This window comes from Aplysia californica, unplaced genomic scaffold (assembly GCF_000002075.1).
Source record: "Aplysia californica isolate F4 #8 unplaced genomic scaffold, AplCal3.0 scaffold00238, whole genome shotgun sequence".
Taxonomy (NCBI): Eukaryota; Metazoa; Mollusca; class Gastropoda; order Aplysiida; family Aplysiidae; genus Aplysia; species Aplysia californica.
This window is the reverse complement of record NW_004797508.1, coordinates 342,060-349,271: the sequence shown is the minus strand read 5'-3', so window position 1 is coordinate 349,271 and position 7,212 is coordinate 342,060.

The window sequence follows — 7,212 nt, the reverse complement described above, 5'->3', positions numbered from 1 at the left end:
AAAAAAAGAAAAGAAAGAAAGAAAAAGCTACTTCATAACATTTTATTAGAGACGAAATTTGGTAATCTTTAAGGTGTCCATGTGTAGAGATTCTAGTTATTTTCATGCAGAGAAAACATTACACATCGTGCGGTACTATAAACTTTCACATGAATTGCTGTTTGTCAATTATTTTTCCCTCTTTGTTTTTTTTAATATTTGTTCGGTGTGTTAATTTTAAAAAATAATTTTCTTCTGTGTTGGCTTTTGTGTGTGTGGTTCAGCGTAATGTCATTTAATTTTATGTTGTTCCTACCTTCTTAAAAATAAAAGTGTTATATTATATGAGAGTGCTTAGAGCGTGTCTCCACCATTAATAATAATAATAATTGCATTTATATAGCGCATATCCAAGCTCAAGAGCATGCTCTATGCGTTTTACACCTATTATTACCCCAGCAGACCCTCTGAGAACACTCAGAAACATTCTCAGCTTCCGCGGAAGCATGCAGTGCAAGCTGCGGATTTCACGCGCTCAAACACTATCAACCTGACAAGATCGTTCATTGCTTGTCTATAGCCGAGTACCCATTTCCACCTGGGTGAAGTGAGGAAAATATAAAGTGCCTTTCCCTATATGAAACAACGTCGGGCCCCTGACGGGATTCGAACCCACGACCTTACGGTTGCGAGTCCGAGAGCCTAACCACTAGGCCACCGACGCCAACAATACCGACTAGGCTACATACATGTACTGACAATGACAGGCCCCTTGTGTGTGATTCCATAATTTACATGTAATACATCATGTATCCTGTACGCCTACTTTTTCTAGAATTTCACACGTTTCGGGTTAAAACGGCCGATCTTTGGATTGGTGGACACGCGCCCTTATTAAGTTATTTTTTGTTAATTTTTGTCGTTGTTTCGTGCTGTTCTACTTTTGATTTCTTTAAGCTGTCAAGGCCACCCTACCACCTATGCCTAAGGCCCAGGGAGTTATCTCACTTACAAAGCAATCCCCAATGTCCGGATCGGATGCGGGAACAACTTGTAACTTTTTATGTTGTTAAACCTTTTTTTCACGTTTTTTACACTCTGTGAGGCTACAAATGATATTCTGGCAGGGGCGAAGCGTCTATATAATCAAATAATCACTGCTTCCCTTCCTAATTTTGAAACATTGTCGCAGTCAAATTCACCCATAAACGTAAACCTCATAAATTAAATGTAAAAAGACGTTCATAATCAACAATGGACAGTATGCCTAACATTCAAAACGGTTTCACTGCCACAGAAATAGTCTGCTCACCCCTCCTGGGCCACTCCATAAGCAGTCACAAGCTTTGATTGAGTAAGCTTAAAGTGAGGCTGGAAGAGTCTTAATGATAAAAATAAATAGCATTTGTATCATAACACGGCTCGACAGCAAGCTCTATGCGCTTTACACTACATTGTATATTATTACCCCAGCAGACCATAATAGAACACTCAGGAACATTCTCAGCTTCCCGGGAAGCATACAGTGCAAGCAGCTGATTAAGTGCTCACACACTAACAGACAAGATCTTTCACTGTCTATAGCTGGGTACCCATATCCACCTGGGTGAAGTGAGGAAAACTCGTGTAAAGTGCCTTTCCCAAGGACGCAACGTCGGGTCCCTGACAGGATTCGAACCCACGACCTTACGGTTGCGAGTCCGAGAGCCTAACCACTAGGCCACCGACGCCACAATAGAGTTGAACGGAACATGTGCATAGCAGTCAAAACTGTTTCATTGCCACATATACATGTATATTTATTATAATATACCCTGTTCACCCTCAGGCCACAGTTATAAGCAGTAACAAGCACATGTAAGCTAACTATTACACTATCGAGTTTACCTCACAAATGTGAGGGGAACTAACTCCTAATAATCTCTTGACTGCTGCGAGTGCTTGTTTTTTTCCTCGACTTTTTACCGTCCTATAATTTTAGATCGTGACCTCGATTATGACACTGGCTCCTGACTGCGAAAGGCTAGACAAAAACAGCCAAATGTGAAATTATTATTTTTTTAAAAGGTAATTGTCATGTTCTACCAAAGAGTTAGACTCCCTGGTAGGTCTATATATAGATCTAGTAGGCCTACTGACATATCTGCTTCTTTGCTTTGTGTTTGTGTATTCATATATCTAAAGTAAAATTTAATTTTAGTTGGAATTGATATTCAATGAGATACTTTCCCGATTATTTTGGCGGTTGAACATACAAACAATAATGAATTCCGGATTTGTTATCATTCACAACTCAGTGTTGCCGCCTCGAGTACGATTCTTGTGTGATCACTGATATCTCCAGACCATATCTGGTCCCGTTTCACTTTGATTACCCTGTCGTCAAACAAGTCAGCCTTCGCCCCTGTATTCTAGATGCTGAAAGCAGAGCAGAGGAAACTCTGGTGCTTTAGATTAAGTTACATCAAAATACAGAGGAAACCTGATATAACAGGGATGGTGGGGCCAGAGAAAAAGTCCTGTTATATCAGATCCCTGTTAAATCAGAAATGCAAGGGAAGTAAGTATTCATGGGCTAATCCAGCTGTATTTATTCATGGGTAGTTTCCCTTGCCACAAGTACCATGTGGCAGGCCTGCGCATGACACATTGCGTGTTGCAAGGCTTAGGGCTAGATCCAAGTCTGCAGCACACCGCAGCCCTCTCTCGTTTCACCCGCTGCGAGTGCCTGCAATGGCGTGGCTTGCGTGGGCTGGCTCCATCACTGCGTCTCTCTCTCTCTCTCTCTCTCTCTCTCTCTCTCTCTCTCTCTCTCTCTCTCTCTCTCTCTCTCTCTCTCTCTCTCTCTGTATATATATATATATAAACTCAGTGAGAGTCTCTCATCATTAGTTGGGAAGATGAGGATAATAAAACACACCCCCCCCCCCCCAGCGGGTGTCTCTATTATTAGAGCAAGAGGCGCGCGTGTTTAAGTAGGAGGGCGACACATGATGATGTGTATATATATATATATATATATATATATATATATATATATATACACACACACACACACACACAGACGGCGACCTATTGTCATGCAGAAAAGCGGCCGTATAAGACAGGAGGCCGACTAAGGCAGGACTGATCAAGATAAAGAAAACAAACCATCCCCATCTGAAGTCCCAATCGAAAGTAGCCACATTGTTGTTGTTGGTTTGTATTTTGTTTGCTATTATTATTTTGTTGATGATTTTGTGCAAGGGAGACAATAAAACGAAATGTATCAGACAAGGAAGACTGAGTGCCATGTTAAAACAAACACATGGGTTGCACCACTCGGAGAACGAACGACGCTTCTGTCTCAAGTTCATGTTGACGTCCTTTGTTACTTTGTTACAGACTGGGTTAACAGTGACCACTCATCTCACTTACGATTTGTGTATGAGTTCTGGGCGGGGCTTATGGGTTATGAAGTATCGCACGCTTACCTCATCAGCAGCTGAAAATTGGTACCTATTGGTCAACAGTGGGAGGGGCCTACGCAACATGATCGGTTGGAGTTGGAGGGGCTACCTAACAACAACGAAGTGATTGGATTATGACGGCTACCCCACAACGCCAGGGGCCAATGCACAATTTATAACAAAACGTAATGGAGTCACTTAGGTGGTCGTCTAAGACAGGTGTTATTGTTTAGTGTGATCAATACCAGAGCAATCAAAGTAACTTCATCAGAAGAATTCACGATGACGAAAGGAAGTGGGACTGCCTATAATTGTCGCGTGTCTCGTGAGGGGGTTAAGACTGTCACACGTCACGTGCTGCTATATGTCGTGAGCCACGTGTCTTCCTATATAATGGAAAGTCAGCCTATACTATGAGACACACGTGTGAGTGCCAACAACGCGTCTGTTGGTATAAAGGAAAGCTGCTGGTTGGTCTCGTATATTAGGCTGGAGCTAAGCGAATATAATAGTTCACGATGCTGATGCTATGGTTTCCAGGAATTGATCAAGTCCGTTGCGGGAGAAAAATGAGCGAAACCACGTCAGAGGGGGGCTATTCACCCTGCAAGTGCAAGCGACTTCGTTGAATCCGAGTTTGCTCATGTTCGTTGAAACCAAATGATTCTTTACAAAATTTTAAAGGATAAAATAAACAGGGAATCCATCCCCTTTCGTTGAATTCGAGTTCCACTGTATAGACCATGTACCGGTATAGAAACAGACCTTCTATTCGTAAGCAGTTCCTCAAAATTAACAAAGCTTACGCACAAAACGGCTGATATAATTGCATTAAATATTAACAATTTTATTAATTTTCTAAAAAATAAAAAGAACAATTTTCGCCTTGCGTAAGATTGACCTCTTTACTATTTTACTATACAATAGCCGAAAACAAGAATAATTACTGCCGTCAGAGCTATAACACGTTCGCAGGCACTCGGACACGAACTGACTCAATACCCCCCCCCTCTTAAAAGTAAAGTTAAAAATATCGGGTCTTTCACTCATTGGCCTAACATAATTTAATACCCATCATGTAGCCTACCATGTTGTAGTCTAGTTAGTATACAGTAGCTTATACGGGTTACATTACAGTGGAACTCGGATTCAAAGAAAGGAGATGGATTCCCCCCTTTTTCCGTCTTTAAAATCAATAGAAACAATATGGATTCTTCTTCTTCTTCTATCCCTTGGTTGGGGCAACCGTGGGGGCACCACTGCATTTGAAAACCAGCTCTCGCCATCTATTTTTGTCCTCTGCTTTCCTCAGATTGTCACCCATCGTCTTTCCTGGCCACTCTGTAATGTTGTCCTCCCATCTCCTTCTCTGCCTTCCTCTCTTTCTCTTTCCTTGTACGGTTCCTTGCAGGATTGTTTCGGCAAGTCCTGTGGATCTTGTGACATGCCCATACCATTTTAATTTTAGTTTCCGTCTCTTCACTGTGGTCAGTATATCTTCATATTGCCCCACTACGTTTCTCTTTCGTACTTCAGCATTTGAAACGTGGTCTTTGTACGAGAGGTCAAGGAGTCTGCGGTAACATCTCTTCTCTGTGGTCTGAATTTTTTTCTCTAATTCTGCTGTTACTGTCCACGACTCGCAGGCGTATAAAAATATTGAGATGACCAGTGAGCGCATTAGTCTAATTTTTTTTTTTTGTAGTGCGTGATGTTTCTGTCCCTCCAAATAGGCTTCAGTTTTGACAGCGCAGCTGTTGTTTGCGCGATTTTGGAGAGAATTTCTGGTCTTGAACCTTCATCTGAGACGACTGATCCGAGGTATATGAAGCTGTTGATGGTCTCAAGTTTCTCGCCCCTGACTCGTCCGCGTTGATGCCATTGGTGTTATTGGTCATTAGCTTGGTTTTCTCGGCACTGATGTCCATGCCGTAGGCTGCTGAGGTTGTGTCCAGCCGCTCCACTAGTGTGGCGAGCTCCTGTTCTTCTCCTGCTAATCCATCGATGTCATCGGCAAAACGCAAGTTAGTGATTGTCCTGCCTCCAATACTGATTGTTCCATTGTGGTCTTCCAGAGTGTCAGTCATGATTCGGATTCAACGAACACTTAAATCATGGATTCAACGAGGTCGCTTCCAAGGTGAACAGCCCGCTTTGCTCATTTTTCTCCCCTCAACGAACTTTTATTCACTTAGCCGATTGCAAGCGACCAATCAGCGGCCTTCTTTCATACTAACACACGTGTTGTTGGCAAGCGCACGTGTCTACTCTAGCGTGCGTCGGGGTCGGATGGGCGGCCTGCACACGTGTATGTCGGGGGGGGGGGGGGGGGCATAACTCCCCCTCCCCCCGGCAACTGATCATTATTACAATGATAAGCTAATTTGGTCTTGACGTAGATCTACGTAATGAGTTTTGTGCCTGTCTAAGGAATCAAAAGTTGCCGTATGCTAGGCTCTACACAGCAACACATTTTTGGGGCAAACAATCGAGAAGACACACAGGCGTGCACTTGAACGAATCGTTGGTTTTTTTGTGTGTGCACAGCTCATAATATAATGCAGGCATTTCAGACACCACTTGTTATTTCTCTTTATACATTACATGCTCAGTGCCTGTATTTATCTGCACAAAACCTCATGTTTGCTATATATACATTACATACGAACACTCGGATTCAACGATATTTTAGCTCAGTCCTGGCTGCCTCGTTAAATCCGAGTTCTTATGTACCAGTAGACTAAATTTAGATCTAATGTGAGTGAATCGCAGGTGCTTTTATAATTTTATGTGATTTGCTTCCTCTTCCCTGAACCGGGTACCATATATATATATATATATATATATATATATATATATATATATATATATATATATATATATATATATATATAATATATATATACATCATAGAGCATGGTCGTGCAGCGCCGCCCAATTTTTTAAAATGTTTTATTACTATTACGTAAAACACCCACAATAATAAAGTAAAAGAAGTCAGAAACAAACACTAGCCAAATATTATATCAAAACAAGGTCCTCACTATTGCCATAACTGTCATTTCTATGTCTATAGTGCCGTAAAATATCTAGATCTACTATGCTGTGCCAAAGTCCACGCGCTTTAGCTAAACATAATAGGATATTCAACAGAGTAACCTGACCTATAAATTGCTCTTGGGGATAACCCAAGGGAAGACGACCCTCGTAGAGAGTTTGGCGGTACAGTAATATTAATAAGACGGCACATCTCAAATGTGCTCCTGCCGAAACATAGCCCACAGAAGGCAGTCTAAAAATAAACGCGATAGACCATACACTATTCTTTGTCAGTATTATGTGAGCCCCGGAGCAAGTCAGCGGACTACTCAAGTGAATTGTAATTGGTTCATTGTCTGTCTTGCCCCTAGGCTAGGCCTATTTTAAGTGACTCTGTGACCGTGAAACTTAGGGAGGTGAACGTGACCGTCCGATGAGTTGTGCCTTTGAATGGTTTTATAGTGGAGTAGTGAAAGTTATTAGATCTACACATGTACTTGGGTGTTCAGTTCCTATACAGGATGAACGAAAATGATGTTTAGCTAACAAACAAATTTAGTACTAGATCTCTAGAAATAAAAGCGACAAGTAAAAGAGAATGACAATAAAAGCACGAGGTCCTCCCTCACCAACCCAAAGATCCTAAAATTATACATCGTCTCATTTACTATGCCCTTGACTATCTTCAGGATGCGATAGCTTAATTGTGCACGTCCAATTTTTATCCTCACCCTGGTGTAGTGTG